General features: G+C 43.2%; 1 protein-coding gene across 2 annotated transcripts in view; it reads left to right on the top strand.

The window, feature by feature from the left end:
• The first annotated feature begins 1336 nt into the window (after positions 1–1336).
• Positions 1337–19706, top strand: part of PAG1 (phosphoprotein membrane anchor with glycosphingolipid microdomains 1) — a 137528-nt gene continuing 119158 nt past the window's right edge. The window contains exon 1 of one of the 2 annotated variants that reach the window (XM_025433458.3): positions 1337–1450. The gene's annotated coding sequence lies outside the window, so the exon portion shown is untranslated. The remainder of the gene's footprint in view (positions 1451–19706) is intronic. The other variant, XM_025433456.3, reaches the window with a different exon arrangement.

The following is a 19706-nucleotide window of genomic DNA, read 5'->3' as shown; positions in this document are numbered from 1 at the left end:
GAGCCCCAGAGGCTGAACCACATGGGGAGGGCCTGAGAATGTGCTCTGCAATTAAAAAACAATAACCAACAAAAACATTACTCAGGTGATTCTCACACAGCCCAACCTTTCAGAAGCTCTGCTCCAGATCCTACACTATACTTAAGGGTAGTAAGGATAAGGTGGTCCGGTGCTAGAGCACAGCACTGGCATCAACTGGGATCGTGTTAGGAATGAAGGATCTTCCCTTAACGCCTAGGCCTAGTGAGTCAGAAATCTGCATTCTTTCAAAATGCTCAGAAGATTCTGACAAACGCTACAGCTTTGAAAAACCTCTGCTGTTTGTACCCCGGTATCATCTGGAAAGCTTTACAACCTTACTGATACCCGAGCCTCACCCAGGGATTCTCCGGTACTTAAGTCTGGACTCCAGGGGTGCGGTCAGGGCAAAGGGCTCCCACCAGCTTCCCAAGTCATACTGTAATGTACAGCCAGGTGGGGAGGACCCCTGTCCCCTCAGTGGCAGGCCCTCACGATTAAGCTATACCTGACCTAACGTGGCTCTTCGGGGCTTGCCCAGCGCCCTGGGGACCCCTGAGAGCACACGGCGCGGGGTGGGGGGTTAAGGACAATGGACTCTGCAGACAAGTTCAACCTCGCGGCTCCAGGGCTCGCAGAACCCCGAGGCGGAGACTTCCTGCGCCTCCCCGCTAGGGAGCGGAGCGGGGCGCGGCGCCCGGCCCCCGCCCCCGCCCCCGCCCCGGCCCCGCCCAGCGCGCCCCCTCCCCGCCCTCCCCCTCCCTCCCCGCCCTCCCCGCCCTCCCCCTCCCTCCCCTCCCTCCCCGCCCTCCCCCTCCCCCGTGACGTGCCGCAGCCGGCCGGGATCATGCGCACTGGCGCCCCGCGCCCCGCACGGCTGCTCCGCCTCGGCGCCTGTCATTCTCCGCGGCGCGGCGGCGAGTGCGGACTGCGGTGCTGCGCGCGCGATGTGACCGGCCGCCCGGGAGCCCCCCGGAGGCTCTGCGGGGCACGGCGCCTCGGCTCTCCCGGTGCCGCGGTCCTCGCCGAGCGGCCGTTCGCTCGGAGCCGGAGACACGCGCCGGGGGCTCGGAGCGCCGCGCTCCGGGGTCGGCGGCGCCTGCAGCTCCTGCAGCTCCGGGTCCGCGCGGCCGGTGCCGCCGCAGCCGCCGCGCCCTGGCCAGTGCCCCCGGCCCCGGGCGCGGCGGAGCGAGGCGGCTGGTGCAGAGCGGCGGCGCCTAGCCGTGCAGCCGTGCAGCCGTGCAGCCGAGCAGCCGTGCAGCCGAGCAGCCGAGCAGCCGTGCAGCCGTGCAGCCGAGCAGCCGAGCAGCCGTGCAGCCGAGCAGCCGAGCAGCCGTGCAGCCGCCCGGGCGGTGCGGGGCCAGCGGGGTTGCGCGCAGCCGAGCGCGGTCCCCCCGCCCCACCCCGGAGGGCTCCCGGTCTCCGCGTCCCGGTAAGTTGACTGTAGTTTCTGAAGTTGCAGGGAGCCGTGCGGAGGGGAGGTGCGTTGGCATGATCGTTTTTGCATGAAGCTGGGGGTGGCCCCCGTGTGTTAGGGGCCGCGCTCGGGCTCGGGGAGGTCGGGGTGCGGAGAAGCGGACCCGGCGCGCGGGGAGAGGACGAGTGTGCGGGTTGGAAACGTGCTGCGGGAGGACAGGTGCTCCCAGGGCGCTTCGCCTGCCGCTGACTGCACGTTCCGAGCTCCTGGACCGCGTTTGGCGGTGGAGGGAGCGTGCGGGGTCGCGTTACCTCTCTCCTGAGCCCTCGGGGGAGTGACCCCTGGACGCGATGGGTCTTTGGGGACGGCAGCCAGCCAGTCCTTGGGGCTTCGCGCGCATCCCACTCCGCTCTTCCCGTAGGCAGAAGTTGCCAGCGTCTCCCTCATTGGAGCCCAGGCGTTTAGGGAGAAAACAAGTTGTTAAGTCAACACGGCGTTTTGTGCCATCAGGCAAATAAAATGAGAAATCCGTCCATCGTCTGTGATTTCGTACATTTCAAGAATGTGGGCAAGTCTCAAAGAAACAGGATTTGGATGATGACACTTGGGTTTCACCCTGCCGGCCCTGCGCCTCTTATATAAGCCTCCCGGCGGGATAACCGTCTCTGCAGTGGCTGCAGCTGTGGCTCTCCCTTCCATTTGTTTAAGGTCCAGCTTGAACAGTATTTAATGAAAATGCTGTCATGATATAGCGTTCTTGTAGTCTGAAACAGAGGGCACTCTTCAAATTGGAGTGTCTTCTCCTAGTAGGTAGCATGCGAGGAAGAACCCAGTATATTTTTCAAGGCAGCTCCAGGAATTAGACACATAAATCATGTTTTAAAATAGCGTGCATTGTGCAGAGAGCTTGCAGAGGACCCTTTTTGAACACATCCTCTTTGTTTTAGAAAAAGTGGGAATTGTTCATCCCAGACATTTGTTGAGTCTGAAAGTTAAGTGTACTACTGGTGGGCTTAATTATCTTAATAAAAAAAGAGTATGATTTATGGGTAGCTGTCCTGTCCTGCTTTGAAGGATAGAATTCTAGAACCTTTCTTTTTCATCTGTCCCCTAGAGATTCCCATTAAGTAGAGCAATACATTATCATCATTGATGTTTATTTAATATTTGAGTCAATTAAATTCGTAAAAAGAACACTTTGAAATAAATATGGTATTGCTATGACTTAAGACTGAAGATTCGAAATGAGAATTTTCAGGTTATTTGCTATCAGAGTCATTAGTTTAATGAAACAGCATTAAGCTGTTAATGTTTAACAGCATTAAACACACATCCTATATGTGTGTGAAGGTATATATACATATATATTTGTTTAAATTTGGATTTATAATAAATGTTTAAACCAAACTCAGGGATGTGTCTTAATGTAAGATTTATCTAGGCAATCTTGAGAAAGAGAAGTGCTTTTATTTATGGCATTCCAACACATAGAACAAGATGAGCTAGTTATAGGCCCTGCATTTAAAAACAAATCATAGGTTTTTGAAGAATTCTAGAAAAATATTAAAATGTTATTCCAGAGGCTGAAAAGTTAGTCAACACATTGTGGTTTGTGAGAGCGTCCATTGCTTATGTCTAGAAGAGAATAGATCCAAGCATGGAACGTCGAACAGACTCACCCCCATCAGCACTGTTGCCTTATGGTTAGGAGGGTAGACAGACAGCTCAGCGCCTGACTTGCTTACCATCTGTTTTTAATCTGGGCAAATTAGCTAAACTCGTGCCTCAGTGTCTTCATCTTTAAAATGGGGATGACAGTAGTACGTACCTCACGGGATTATGATGAGGATTAAGTGAGTTCATAGCTGTAAAGCTGTTGAGCCAGTGTCTGGCACGTTAGACTGATAAAATCATCATTACTATGAAAGGAAATGCATCTTTGGATAACAGGGACATTGGACGGCTGCTTGCTGATGGAGGTTAATGGAAGCAGGTCACATGTATAACAGAAGAGAGAATATGAACATTTATTAAACACTTTCTAGTGATGCACACCAGCTGCTATTTAATTTACTGTCTCCCTCAATTCTTCACTGGGGTGGGTGGTTTCCTCTCCACTTGGGTGATGAGGAACTGAAGCTCAGTGAGATCAGATCGAGTTGGGATTTTAACTGGTTTCTTTCAAATCCTCTCCCTTTTGACCTTGCTGCTTCAACTTGCAAAGTACTTTTTCCATCTATTCTCCTTTAATCCTCATAGTAATAAGATATGTGTATTATTATCTTCAGTTTACAGATAAGGAAATTCAAGTTAAGCATTAAAGTATGCAAAGTGCTTACCAGGACTCACAACATAGTTCTCCAAGACTGGGACTTATTATTATTACCATAATTATTATTAAATAACTTGCTTGGCCTAGCACAAGGTAGATGTGCAAGGGGGTGAAGTACATTTTCTCCTTTACTTTCAAGTGGATGCCATTGCTTTTTACTTCCCTGTTCATATATTCAGAGAATCAAGGGGGTAAAAATGGTATGTGACAGTTCACATTGGAGGACGGTGCTCTCTGGTTTGTTTCCTGCCTGCAGATGTGGCTGCAGTGACCCACATGGCCTAGAAAACCAGCACAGGCAGCTGTCATCTCCATCCACAAAGAGCATCATACCTGAGCATGAATTCAGTCCCAGCTGGAGAACAACCATGGGGCAGAGAGAGTCCTTGTACTTTGCCACACATTTTACTATATATTCAGAAATGGAAACTATTTATATTTTGCAAAAAATAAGCATGCTTCTTCTAGGCCTTAATGCCAGGGTCATGGGAAGCAGTTTCCGGGGTACTTTGTTAAAAGTCTGGTCCATAGCCTGTCAAACTTCTCACCTAACTTCGGAGGTTGGGAATGATTGAGAGGCCACAGTGTGTGTGTGTGTGGGGGGGGGGGGGGGCGGTGAGGAGGGCTTTCCTGGGTTATCATCCAGATACTACATAGTGTTCTGACTCTTGGTAAATATTTATTCTGCTCTCTAGATGTTAAAATCTAGTTGTTATATAAGGCACATAGGCAACAGACTGCTTGTAGACTGGTATAGCCTCTTAGCTAATGTATTCTACCACTGAAAGTACGTCAGGACAGATGCTCAAAGTTGGCTTTCTTTTTTTAAAATCAAAACTCTGTACAGCATGGTGACTATAGTCGATAATACCATATTGTGTATTTGAAAGTTGCCCAAGAGAGTGGATCTCAAAAGTTCTCATCACAAGTTGTAACTGTGTGATGACAGATGCTAACTGGACTTATTGTGATCATTTTGCGGTATGTACATATATCAAATCATTAAGTCGTACACCTGAAACATATAATTTTGTAAGTCAGTAAAATGTCAGTTTAAAAAAATCAAAACTTTCTGGGAATGAGCTTTCAGGAGAGTGCCTCAGGCATGCCTGGGGACACAATCCCACAGACACAGTGTGCCAAAAAGAGCCCTTGCCATCAACAGCCTCTTCCTATCTTTGAAATATCTTCTGCTTCAATGTTAACTGTCCTTGTCAGAGTACAAATATTCCTTGGACTCCATCAGTATTTACATTTCAAATATAAACTGTCTGTTCTGAGTATTTCTATAGTTGAAGTCTTCCTTGGTCACTTTTGTGACTTAGACTGAGTCCATAATTTAGTTTTAACTAATTCTTTAGAATTTATGTGGTTCTGTTTTATTTCTTGTCTGTATTAACTATTTTTTGGCTTGTTTGTGGCCACCTCTAGATCTCCAAATAACTTCTCTGACATCCGCTTTCTCTGGTTGTCAGAAGATATATGTATACAGGAAACACAAGGTAATTTTAATATGGATAAAGTGAATGAAAATCATTTACTCTCTCCTATCTGTTGTTTTAAATGATCTTCATTTATGACTTGGGGAGTTGAGCGCTGATTCTGTTTCTAGAGCTCTTGCCTCACACATCCATGAGAGATGTGTTAGGGAATTATACAAGTTTCTGGCTGTCTACAAGCAAGCAGTTCATATTCACTGTGGCAGAGACAGTCCCTCAAGGCTGGGCATTGCTGAATTTGAGAATAAGGGGCAGAGGTGGGGGGAGGCAGCTCTGAGAATGGTTTATCTGCCACATTTCTAGTCCTTATTGGTGGTGTCTCCTGGATAAGAATTGGAGTGAATAGTTAACATAGAACATTTCCCCTGTGCCAACTGCCATGCTAAGAACTTTACATACAGTATTTACTTTAATCCTCATAGTGACCTTATATGGTAGTTACTTTATTATCCTGTTTTTCAGAAGTGGAAACGGAAGCCTAGAAAGGTCAGGGCACCTATCCAGGGCCACAGTAGTGAGTTTTGGAGCCAAGAATGGAATACATGGCTGTCTGACAAGGCCTGGGCTCCTTACAGTACGTTCTGCATCTAATTTTGGAGCTTTCAGGATGGTTCATCAAACTATGCTGCATAGATGCCCTATATTGTGCTTCTCAAAATAACCCTGTACTCTCTTGCTTGGTCCCCATAGTTACCCTGGGATAGAGCTGAAGAGATGGCGGGAAGGCCCATTGTCCACCTTCTTGCCCATGGCCAGCATCCAGCATTGACTGCACAGATAGTGTCATCTCCATATCTTTGTGGAGGAAGAACTTAGGCTTAGTTTATACAACAAGCTCAGAAAAGAAAACCACATGTTAGCATTGTGAAATAGGAAGCGTAAAGTCTTTGACCGATAACAGGACCCCTATAACAGGACCCAGCAGAGAGGCATGTTAGCAGATGAAGATCTGTGTTTGGGTCACATACTTGTGTCACTCTCATTGAAGAAAGGGGAAGCATAGAAACATGATATTTTCTCTAGTGATTAAAAAAAAAGTTTACAAAAAAGTGTCAGTAACATTATTGCAACAGTGTCATATGTTATTTACAATGAGACTGTGTTTTGTAAATTAAATGAATACATATGTTTAATAAGTAAGGGTCAACTATGTTGTCTTAGAATAGGAACATTGCATCGAATCTCCTATGCCTGTATTATAGTCTAACTCCAGTTCAAATGCACAATATAAAGGCAAAGTTTATGACCAAGTTGTAATATGTTTAGATCCTTCCTCTCAGCCTCACTTCCTCCATTTTTTCTTGATTTCACATTGCAGTCAGCATTTGTTCAATGAGTTCTTCGTATTCCTTAGGTTTTGAGTTATTATTTTTGTTGTTGTTATAACACTTTGGCATATTGTGTTTATACTTCATCTACTCCCCCTCCTTGATTTTATAGGCCTATACGATTTTCAAACCTGTGAGTGACTAGAAACTTGTGAAAAATGGAATTTTCTAAAGACAGACACTATTGCAAAGGATAGGGAATTTGGGCCTGACTGGAGGGCCTTTACTTAAATTACAGAGCGCTGGAAACCCTACGGACCTTATGGAGTAGGCAAGTAAAACAAATAAAAAGATTTGAAATCGATCAACAGCAGCTTGGTACCTTCCTCTACGATTTCATAGGACCCAGTACCTACGTACCCTATCATCCTATCACGTTTGCATTTGCAAGTGATCAGCTTCTTTTGATTTTTAAAAAATATCAAAAGGTGTGACTGAGTCAACATTGTTGTCATCTGTCATTCTAGTCTTCAGAGAGCTCCCAGTGTTGCATCTGTAATAAGCCTTTCTGCAGATTTATTCTCTAAGTGATGAAGGGGAATCATGTCAGTCTTTGGGCATCTAGTCTCACTGCATTTGTGACTCAAGCATTACTGTGAATATTGCTTCTGCTCACTCCGGCCCTTCATCCCCAGCCATACCCATTCCTCTATCATTCCCATTAGGGTTGAACACGCTGAAGCTATTGGAAACTTTAATGTTGAGGCAGCTCATGGTAAGAGTTAGAGGCAATAAAACCACACAATGTAGTGATTTTTTTTTTTTAAATTAAGAAAAGCCAAGCTGTAACACAGTTACACACACAAATACTACAACCTCTGCATTCAGCTTTGAGGAATTGCAACCACTGTGGCCTTACTATTTTTTCCCTGACACTTTCTCAGGAGAGCAGTGGCCCTCTAATTCACACATAATCACTAGCAGCTTGGCGGTGTTTGAGTCAGATTGAGATGGAATAATGTTTACTCATTTATGCATTTACCAGATATATATTGATATGATACCAGGTATGTTGTTGGATGTTGAAACCTCAAACACAAGAAGAATCCGTGCACTGCCCTCAAGAATCTCAGCAGAATGAAGGGGGGAAAAGATGCAGTTGTAAAGAGTGCATAAAAGACGTGGCTGGCGTACATCAAGGGTGGTGGAGAGGCCAGAGATAGAGAGGCTGGGGCCAGTTTAAGAAGGGTCTTTGGGTATCCCTGGGTGGCTCAGAAGTTTGGCACCTGCCTTTGGCCCAGGGCGTGGTCCTGGAGTCCTGGGATCGAGTTCCACATCAGGCTCCTGGCATGGAGCCTACTTCTTCCTCTGCCTGTGTCTCTGCCTGTGTGTGTGTGTGTATCTTTCATGAATAAATAAATAAAATCTTAAAAAAAAAAAGGGTCTTTGGACCATGCTTGGTCTAGATGAATTTGGGTACTTTAGGTTGTTCTTTTAGAATGATTATTCCTAGTGTTTTGTAAAGGATGGAGGGTGTGGGGTGAGGGCAGAAACAGAAGCCCTGTAAAAAACAAAACAAAAAAAACAACTTTTGAATGAATCCTAGTGCAGGTTTGAGGTCTGAACTCAGACTGATTGATCAGAGTGGGGAAAGGAAGAAGAGGGGAGAAGCAAGGAGGGGATGGTGACTTTGAGGGCCAAGGTGGCAGGTGGAAGAAAAGGAGATGGGCCATGAGATTAGGTGAGAGAAGTTTTTGACAAGTGCTTGAACACAAAGTGGCAGAAGCCAGAGGCAAAGTAAAATGAGGTGCTTGATGGAATAGGAGCTGGGTAAGGAAAGGAATGAAATAGGAAAGAAGAAGCAGTGAACAGAGAGACAGGTCTGCCTGTTAACTTGTAGCTACACAGATGATGGTGGCTGTTTCTTGTATCGCTTTCTGTTCTGTCAATAAACATTAGGCCTCCCATCTGGAAAGTGGGTGTGGCACATAAGGGTAAAGAAAAAAAGAAATAAAATCATGAAAAAACATGATCCTGGGGATCCCGGGGTGGCGCAGCGGTTTGGCGCCTGCCTTTGGCCCAGGGTGCGATCCTGGAGACCCGGGATCGAGTCCCACGTCGGGCTCCCGGTGCATGGAGCCTGCTTCTCCCTCTGCCTATGTCTCTGCCTCGCTCTCTCTCTGTGTGACTATCATAAATAAATTAAAAAAAATTAAAATAAAAAAAAAACCATGATCCTGAACCTGAAGCTGCGTAGAGGATAGAATTGTCATTTCTTATATTTCTTTTCCATTCATTGATCTCCTTCATTGACAGCAGGTCATGGGCACTTGGGAAAGTGGGAAGGATGAAAAAGTCACTTTCTCAGTGGATAAAGTGCTTGGTTCTTCTAATAGTCATGTCTCATTGTATCCATGAATGAGCATGCTGGGAGGAAGAGGGTTAGGTGGCATATTATTTGGTAGTTTAAGGAAACTAAGCTTTTATCATGGTCATAGCATCTTGAGAGGGTTTGTACTTTTGAACCGATCCTTTGGTAGCTATTAATGAATCTTTTGGCTCATTGGTATATTTGAGATATATTGAGTAGAGTTTCCTGTAAGTTTTGCTTGTCATAAAAACAATCCTCATCATATTATAGACAAATCAGAGTATATGGGGATGATGGAAACAGTGACCATGTATTTTAGTTGATATCATACATTTTAGTCCTCACCCATTTTGGCTTTAATTTTGACTTAAAGGCAGAATTACTCCAATTCTAGAGCTGAAAGAGCTGACATACAGGGTTCAGATAACTCGGTGGGTGGGGGTAACACAGAGGATAAATAGGCAGCTCCTGGGACCCAGACGGTAGTGTTCTGACTTCACCTTGTAGGTTCTTTTTTTTTTTTTTTTTTTTTTAAGATTTTATTTACCCATGAGAGACACAGAAAGGCTGAGACATAGGCAGAGGGAGAAGCGGACTCCTCCTGTGGAGCCTGATGCAGATTTGATCCCAGGAACTTGGGATCACAACCTGAGCCAAAGGCAGATGCTCAACCATTGAGCCACCCAGGCATCCCCACCTTGTAGGTTCTTGACACTCATCATGTTGCCAGTGTCTTCATGAACAGCTACTAAAGAAAGATTAGTGAGTGGAACATTTAAGAGATTGTTTTTATTAGTCCACTCAAAGCACCAGCAGTAGAAACTGTGCTGGCTACAGTCTGTATTTGATTGGGCCACAGGTTATTTATGCAAATGTATGTAATTAAGTTAGATTGAAGAGAATTTTCTCAAAATGAGCATCTTTTTCTTTCTTAAAAGCTTAAAAAAAAAGCATCTGAATTATAAAATAAAGAGATTGAATATTTTAAACTGCAAAATTATAGTTAAACTTGGTACTTGCGATGCAGTGAAAATTTGTTGCAACAAATTCAGTTCAGTTGTTGCAATCGCTGTCCTATGTGAGGAGTGTTCTGGGTGGACTTGTGTGTGCGTGTGAAATAAGAATCAGCCAAATTAAGCTTAAGCTACTGATTTTCCTCTTATTATTCTTATATCGGGGTGCCTCAGTGGCTTAGTTGGTTAAGCATCTGCCCTCAGCTCAGGCTCAGGTCCTGATCCGGGGGTCCTGGGATTGGAACCCCGGGTAGGGCTCCCTGCTCAGTGGGGAGTCGGCTTCTCCCTCTTCCCCTCCCCCCTGCTCATGCTCTTCCTCACTCTCTTGCTCCTGCGCACACTCGCTCTCTCATAAATAAATAAAGATCTTTAAAAGAGAAAAAATATTATTCTTGTATATTCCAAAAACATTAAATGATGTAGCTTGCTTTATCTTGCCAAAGCTGCTATTATGTTACCCATTTAATACCACAGTAGTAAAACATTTGTCTTGAGCATTTTACACTTGAGCAGTGTAAAATGATGCAGGATAAATCTAAAGGGTTTATTTTAATTTTACAACCTCTATTGTGGCTCCTGATGTTCTAAAATTATGATTTACCTAATTTCGCTACTTTCAATCAGATATTAGCTATTAATATACAGGAATGTTAGACTCATGAGAACATGGAATTTTATGACAGTTTGAAAAGTTTATGTTTTTTATTTTTTTTATTTCACACACACACACAAAAACCCATCTATGAACCTTGCTAAATGGCAGCTTCCAGATGAAAGCAATTTCTAGCAAGTAGCAAAATGCTAGTACCAGTGCTTATCCTTAAATCTCAATTTCAAGCTTCACGGTGCCAATTTTACATTTTAGCTTCAGTAGGAAAAGTTGAATCTGAAGGGGCTTATGCTTTTGCGGCGTTTGGTGAGTTGATCTTTTGTTATTGGTGCTGATTTTTAAAAATGACCATACATTTATAAATTTTAAAAAGTTTTATGAAAATGTTAGGCTTCTATCTTAATTCTCGTAGTTACCATTACACATGGTGTGTTATAGTAGCCTTAGTCCAGTGTAGTTGAGAAATTACAGTGGAGGCATATGAAAATTTAGATAATAATATAAAGCAATATGGTATTTTATATATGATTTTATTGCATTTTACATTTAGAATAATATGTGAGGAAACTCAAATGAAGTAAAATGAAAATGAATTTGGCCATTTCATGCCTCATGTGTCCCAATTTATCCAAATGCAAATATGATAATCCAGGGCACAGAATTAGTATTTTGTTGAATTGATTTGGCACTACTGTATTTATTACCCACCACCAAGGTAAATAATTAAGCTGCATTTCCTACTAATCTTCCCATGAATATATATTTAATGTTAGGTAGTAGGAGTTTTCATTTGTTAAGAATAATTGGATTTTCTTTACCTCTTTTTACTTCCTACTGAATCTTATTCAGACATTTTTATGCTAGTGTATACTTGACATGATAGAGCATGTCTAAATTAATAATCTAATTTGAATACTATAATTATGTGTATAGTTAGGGCTTGATTGAGTAGAGCGTTTTTGCATATTGTGTATATTCATTCTCTTTAGTGGATTTAGGAATTATATGTTAAATATGCAAAGTCCTAAACCTGCCTATGTTTACCGATAGGTACAGAGAAAAAAATATAAACATTTTTACAAACAGAATTTAAAAGATATACTTCCTTTTCAGATGATAAGAACTGACACATAACTGTCTATGGTTGCTTTTTCTTGTATATAGCAGATTGATAAATGCAGAAGTGGTTGAAAACTAGAATAGTGTCATATGTTGTGCCCAAATTGTTGACGTTGAGGTCAGAAGCATCCTCCTTTATTTTTCTAAATAAAAAATAAAGATGTTTTCAAGTAAAGTATTATGAATCTTTGTAAATATTTAAACATATTCGGATGAGGGGCACCTGGGTGGCTCAGTGATTGAGCGTCCACCTTTGGCTCAGGGTGTAATCCCAGGGTCCTGGGATCGAGTCCTGCATCGGGCTCCCTGCATGGAGCCTGCCTCTCCCTTTGCCTATGTCTTTGCCTCTCTCTCTCTATGTCTCTCATGAATAAGTAAATAAGACCTTAAAAAAAAAAATCTAACACATTCAGATGATGTTAAGAATATTTTTCCTTTGCTTTGCTATGTAATAGTCACTTTGCCCAAAATGTGTGTCTTGAACTTGAACATCAATGTGAAATGTTCATTATCTCCAAAGTAGAATTAAAACTAAAAACTTTGGAGTTTCATTAAAAACATGCAATATGAGGGCACCTGGGTGGCTCAGTCGGCTAAGCATCTGCCTTCAGTTCAGTTCATGATCCCAGGGTCCTGGGATTAAGCCCCACGTCAGGCTCCCTGCTCAGTGGGGAGTCTGCTTCTCCCTCTCCCTCTGCCCTCCCCATGCTTGTCCCCCCTCTCTCTCTCTCTCTTTTTCTCTTGAATAAATAAATAAAAATTTTTTAAAAAGAGCATACAGCATGGGTAAGAGCTTTTCAGGCTTTGTGCTGGGATATTTGGAACAGTATTATTAAACACTGTGGTTGTTGAGAAAAATAAAACGCTGAAATGTGAAACTTAGACTTAATTTAATGCCACCATGGCTCTTAACCTTTCCCACTGGCTGAGTGATTTGCTAATAGTGGCATGTCAGGACCCAAATTATTATAAATCTTTTCTTTCAATAAATATTCAATGGCATTTTCAAAATTGTTCTCCTAGATACAACTCATAATAAACAGCCCAGTGTTGGCAATGAACATGCTTCTTTTATACTGTTTTATAGCCACGGGCCATTTGGCATTTGGACCTTTCTCTTATGTATTTTTGCAGCTCCACATATCCTAAAAACTGTCAGCATTGGATTAGAATAAGCCTTTCGCATCTCCACAGTGACAGAAAGAATAAAAAGAATGTTCTCCTTTTTTTCTCCCTATAATGTGCCAAGGCCTGTGGTCAGAAAATCATCATTTCCTAGTCATATGCTTTTTCTTTCTGGATCTTCTGATGAACTGCAGAAAGTGAGAACACAAAAGGCGCTGCTGAAGTGCCAACACATTAGTTTGGGTTGCTCTGTCTTACACTCTTTCTAGTGAGAGCCGTGGTTCTCAGCCTGGGGCCACTGTCCTGCAGGAGACATTTGACCACATCTGGAGACCTTTGTGGTTGTCATAAGTGGGGAGAGGCGTACAGTGGGTGGAAGCCAGGGATATTGTCATACATTCTGCAATGCACAAAACAGCCCTCTTCAGGAAAAATTAATTATCTGACCCAAAATGTCCATAGTGCTGAAGGTGAGAAACCCTGATCTAGAAAGTTGGGAATGTCATTTAAATTTGCTTTATATTGTTCAAGCAAATGGAAATGTGATAGACAGTCCTTGGAAAGAAATCATTGCAATCAATATAATCATTTATCGAGCACTTAAAAGGTCCTGAAAATACAGGGCAAACCGTGACATCGTCCCAGCCCTCAGGAGTTTATACTCTCTTTGAAGATGACTGGCAAATAAAATACTATTATTCAGTGTGATGTATGCTATAATTAGAGGAACATATGACATATTAAAAAATAATTTTGATTTTTATTTCCTAAGGATATGGGACTATCCAGAAGAAATTTGTGTTCTCTGGCTAGATATAGAATTAGTCATCTATGGGTGAAATTTCTTTTTCCCTTGATAATCAGGAATAGGTCCCCTTTATTGCCTTTCTCTCCTCCATTTCAACTGGTATTAATTTGAAACATCAGGAAAGAAGAAGTATTGACATAAAAAGTGTTACTTTAGAAATTTAGGATATTAGTTTTTTAATATCTTCATTGAGTTATAACTTACATGCCATAAAAGTCTCCTGTTTTAGGGATTTTATTGGTCTTTAATAAATGTACAGCATTATAGAACTATCATTACATTCCAGTTTTAGGGTTTTCCCATCACCCCAAAAAGCTCCCTTGTGCCCGTTTGTGGTCGCTGTATTCCCACTGCCAACCCCAGGCAACCACTAATCTTTCTGTCTCTTCTCATTTTCTGTCTCTCTAGCTTTGCTTTTTAGCAAATCTCTGGACATTTCATTTGGGATATTAATTTTTATAAGTAAAAATATAGTTTGATGTCTTTTTTATTAAAGGTTATCATGTTTATATTTTTCTTATTACCAGTCCCACAGCCTGCTACAGTGCAGGTTTGGGTATACTTTGTTATCAGAATTCTCAGATTAATCAGGCGAAAAATGTGGTGAAGGAGAAGATAAGCATGTATGTTTAATGCAGCATATGTGCTACATTCAAGAGTCCATGATATGCCTGTTTTTCAGCTTTGCCCAGTTTTGTTCCCTGTGAATTTGTCTACTAACATAATGTCATTGAAATCATTGACAAGCTGACTGAGGTCAGGTGAATACTGCATGATGTGGGGAAACTACAAAAGGATTAAATCCAGAGGATTCATTGTCTGGAGAGTTGTGTAGGGGTCAGCAGTCCCTCTGGGGCCAAACGTCTTCCAGAACTCAGTTTTTAGAAAGCTAATACAGTATGTTATGTAATAGCATAATCCATGTGATCCAGGAAACAGTAATTTCTGTAGCAGAGTGGATGAATATTCACATTTAGAAGGGCAGAGGATGATCAAATACCTTAATGTCAGTTCAGGTCAGTTTTTGGAGTAAATGGGTTTGGTAGCCAAGTAACAAATGAACCCTGTTTTCAGAAAATTTTGCATTTCAAACTTGTAGACAAAGGTTGGTGAACTAGCCTCACTGTATCCCAGGATATTACATTTCAAACAACTGTTCCTTCCTCTTTCCCACTCCCACCCTCCCATCCCCTCTGCCACCTACACATTTCATACAATTTAGCCCTCATAATACTCGTCTGCTTTCACATCATTAGCTTCCCATTAGACTTGATAAAATGCCAAGTTAGCTGTTCAGTTTTGGTGGAAGAAGGCCAGGTACGGCTGTGTTATGGCCGCAAGGTCTGTGTTCTCTTGTGGTTTGTGGTTTCACCTCCCTGTCACAGGCCTGGACTGTAGCCACGTTCATTTATTCCAGAACCCCTGGGGTCCAGGGTCCCAGAAGATGAAGATAGTTTTGTTAGGTCAAAAAGATGTCCGTGGAGAAAAATCTGAAGGGAACAGTGGCATCTATCACTCCAGGTAGCCCCAGACTCGTGCTAAGTAAACCTCACACCCATCCCCAAATCTTGGGCAGTGAGATGAGAGATGAAGACATGAAGAAAACAACGTGTGGTAGCCAGTGGGTTCTCAACTCAGAAGTAAGACACTAGTACAAAGTGGGGTATTTCAGATTTGTTCCAATTTTTAGAAAATTCTGCATGATCTTATATCATTGGCCTAATGATACTTAGCGAGCCTTGCTAGTATTTTTTCCACATGTATTTATTTTCATGTCTTTTTTTATTAAAGGCTATCATGTTTATATTTTTCTTATTACCAGTCCCACAGCCTCCTACAGTGCAGGTTTGGGTGTACTCTGTTATCAGAATTCTCAGGTTAATCAGGCGAAAAATGTGGTGAAGGAGAAGATAAGCATGTATCACATAGATTTCATATCTTTATTCATTTCTAGATTCCAGTGGTGGTACTCGGAAAATTGTAAGTACCTCGCACTGGGGCTTAACTGATTTTTCCATGGCACTCCTAAGTAGCTATGAATGTGAATGAATATTTTGATCATCGTGTAAAATTTGCTCTTGTTACATGTTGAGTATGAAATGTTACTTAGGCAGACCATACAGATTGTGGGACCCATTTATCAGCAAGGGGGACCCAATTTCTGTGAATTAGAGGAAAGAAACAGAGTGTAGTGTTATACCAGCCTTGGGAGAAAACTGTGCATTTATTTTTATTATTATTTTTAAAGATTTTATTTATTTATTCATGAGAGACAGAGAGTGGGGGGAGGCAGAGACAGGCAGAGGGAGAAGCAGGCTCCACGCAGGACTCAATCCCGGGACTCCAGGATCACTCCCTGAACCAAAGGCTCACCCACTGAGCCACCCAGACATCCCTAAAACTGCACGTTTATAGGGACATCAGAGAACTTTGCCTTTTGAGAACTCAAGAACATCATCAAGTAATAAATTCTTGAAGATCAATGTGATCTAGCAGTCAGCTGAGTGAACAGGGTAATTTTGAATGTTTCTGTAGGCATTGGGAAGCATGCAGTAGGGGTTACATAGCTGCTCTTACCTCTTTTTTAAAGTTCTTCATTGCTTCAGTGTAATACCAAAATTTTCACCTGAAGGTGAACCAATGACGTGAAGAGATGTTGCATCATTGCCACCGGGCAGTGGAAGTCCGTACCTTACCTTTCCTGTCTGCACACTTCATCCTTGGGGTCTTGGTTGACACCCACCTCTTGGTCTGGCTGCAGCCTCCTTGCAAGTATCATCTTCTCTCCTGTCTCCCAACTTGAGAGAGCTAAACTAGGCCCGCGTTGGTTTTGCACCTGTCTTTTCTTGCCAAGCATCTTCCTGAGTTTGCAAGCATTTCTTATTACCACATTTCCTGTTGTCAAAGAACTGACAGCCCACAGGGGCCTCACATTGTCGCTGCTGCATTCCCTTCCCCATTAAGTCCCCCCGCTTCCCTGGGTTCTGGTTTTACTTTTCCCCTCTGTTGGGGCAGATCATCTGATCTGTCTCACCTTTATCTTTCTCCCTCTTTCACTCTAGATAACTTTAGAACAGTGGTTCACTGCATAAGAGCACTACCTGGGGAGGTGTAATACTTAGTGATGTCCAGGGCCTGCCCCCAGTAATTCTGATTAACATGCCCTAAGGGGTCTTGACCTTGGTGGGTCTTTTTTTTTTTTTTTTTTAAGGGTGGAGTCCAACAAGGGGCTTGAACTCATGACCCTGAGATCAAGACCTGAGCTGAGATCAAGAGTTGGACTCTCAACCAACTGAGCCCCCCAGGTACCTCAGACCTTGGTGCTGTTTGAAAGGCGCCTCCCCCTTGCCCCCCCCCGCCCCCCAATCAGGTAATACACCCATCATTGAGAACCTCCTGGTTAGAGAGCATGATACTTGTTAGGTGCTGTAGGTTAACAAGCCACTGTGAATGGAGGAGCAAGGAAGTTTGAAAAAGGATGAGAAGAGATTAAACTATGGCAACACTCCCTTGTCCCTTTGTTTATTTTTAGTTTCAGCTGCTGAGGGAATGGGTTTCTCTAAGTGCCACCTACACTCCTCTCCACTGGACTGTGTTCCCATCTGTAAATCCTGGTGGCCATGTGCCCCCAGCAGGTCAGAAACCAATTGAGGTGGAGTATGTACTTAACTCCTCATGGGTCTGGCCACAAGGGGCCTTATTTTCCTTTCATAACACTGGCCTCCTGCCTTGCAACCAACTATTTCCATTTTTCCTTTCTGTCACTCTCTGTAAACCATGTGCCCTCCTCCATCATTTGTTGTTAGTTTGAAACTCAGTGCCGGAAAGACACGCATGGGATGACCAATTAAAAGTCCTGAGGTGGAGATTTTCACTTTGCTTTTTCCTTATGAGAAGGATGGGTGGCAGGGTCTTTGCTGGGAAACTAATTGTATAGAATAAATTTTTCTGAATTAGTGGGAGAGGAGAGGCCACTACTAAAATTGAACTGCCATCTATTCATAGGTTTCTTTTATTCTTAATATACCTGTGGGTCTCTGAAATCCTTCCCTACACAATGAAGTTGGGCAGAAATGCATTCGGATAGCCTTCTTTATAAAGCCTCTTCTCTAGACTTTCTGTGGTCAGAATGCCTGTCCATTTTCCAGAGAGTGGCACACAAGAGCCTGTGGATGGGCTCCATTGTTCCACGGTTTCTAAAGGGGCTGAGAACGGTTATAACATGAATAGATTTATAATACTGTCTGGACCTGACTGTTTTGTTGTTAAGGGATATTTTGTTCCAAAGACAATACTTTTACTTTTATCAGTAAGTAGGAGCATTTAAGTGAGGTGATTTTGGTATTCATAAAAAGTACGCACAGCGAACTGGTTTAAGGACGTGCCATGTGAAATTTATGGGAAATCCAGTTGTGTGGGGAGAAAAAGAAGTGCCTCACTTTACAAACAACTAGGAAGCTATAGGACTGATTTAAATGCCAGCTTTCTTTATTATAATGGGATCAGTCTACAGAAATCATACTTAACACTTTCCCTTGAGCCACAGATATTGCACAAAGAAAATTCTACTTCATGGTCACCCTGTTGTGTGGTAGGAAATGGAACTTTTCTATCAGCCCCCCACATACAGTATGAGAACCTCGCCAAGGCTGGCATCAGTGCAGCCTGTAATTCACTGATGTGTTCATCCATTCAGGATACGTTTATTGAGTCCCTACTGTATGCCGGGCACCAGGCTAGGCAGTGGATAAAGCAGCTCACAAGCTACCTATTCTGACTTTCTGGTGGGAGGAGATAACCACATAAAGCAGGGACTATCAGCAGGTATTAGGTTCTGGGCTGAGAAATAAAATATATTTATGTTATTAGGAATGACTGGGCAATTGGGGAGACCCCCCCCACCCCGTGAGGAGGTGACATTTAAGCTGAAATGTGAACAAAACAACCATGGCTGGTGGGAATTCAGAGACCAGTTTGGGCAGAGCAGACTTGGGCAGTGAGAAGAGACTGGGAGGGCAGAGCGTTGAGGCTGGGTGCTCTGCAGCAGGGAGCAGCATGGCCAGGTTTGTGTTTTAATAAGATCGTTTAAAATGCTTATTAAAAATGCCAATTTCCAGAGGCTCCTGGGTGGCCCAGTCAGTTAAATATCTGCCGTCAGCTCAGGTCATGATCCCGGGGTCCTGGGATGGAGCCCCCCATCAGGCTCCCTGCTCAGCGGGGAGTCTGCTTCTCCTCTCTCTCTCTCTGCCCCTCCCCATTCTCATGCTTATGCACCCATGCATGCTCACACTCTCTCTCTCTGTCTCTGTCTCTCTCTCTCATAAATCAATAAAATCCTTTTTAAAAAATGCCAGTTTCCAGACCCCATTCTAGTCTACAGATATAGAGCGGGACCCAAGATTTCATTAAGCTTCCAGGTGTCTGACGTGTGGAGTCTGTGGACCAATTTTTGAAAAATATTGTGTTTACAGACTCTGCTGTTACTTGAGTATCCAATTTAATTCTCTCAACAACCCTGTAAGAGAAGTGTGTTTTCCCTAGATTACAGATTAGGGAACAAGGTCAGTGTGATTAAGCATCTGGCCCAAGGTGACACTGCTGGTGCGTGTTATGACTGGCCAAGCAATCTACCCCTTTTTGTAGATAGCCCTGCCTGTGAAAGTGGGAATCTTGGCCCGGCAAAATTCAGAAAACCTTCAAAGGTTAATGTCTTACGAATGAACAGGATCCTTCTCTCAAATCCAAGACTCAATACATCCTATCTTTGGATAGAGCCAGAAATGTGCATTTTTTAACTAGTTTTTCTAAAGGAAAAGTTTAATTTTCTTTCTCTCTCTTTCTCTTTCTTTCTCTCTCTCTCTCTTTTTCTTTCTTGGCTCGATGCCCAGCATAGAGGCCAACACAGGGCTTTAACTCAGGACGCCAAGATCAAGAGTCAGATGTTCAGGGAGTCTGGGTGGCTCTGTGGTTTAGCACCGCCTTCAGCCCAGGGCGTGATCCTGGAGACCCGGGATCGAGTCCCGAGTCAGGCTCCCTGCATGGAGCCTGCTTCTCCCTCTGCCTGTGTCTCTGCCATTCTCTCTCTGAGTGTGTCTCTCGTGAATAAATAAATAAAATCTTAAAAAA

This window comes from Canis lupus, chromosome 29, assembly GCF_003254725.2.
Source record: "Canis lupus dingo isolate Sandy chromosome 29, ASM325472v2, whole genome shotgun sequence".
NCBI classification, from domain to species: Eukaryota; Metazoa; Chordata; class Mammalia; order Carnivora; family Canidae; genus Canis; species Canis lupus.
The sequence above is the reverse complement of the archived record's forward strand: the minus strand, read 5'-3'. Positions and strand labels throughout refer to the sequence as shown.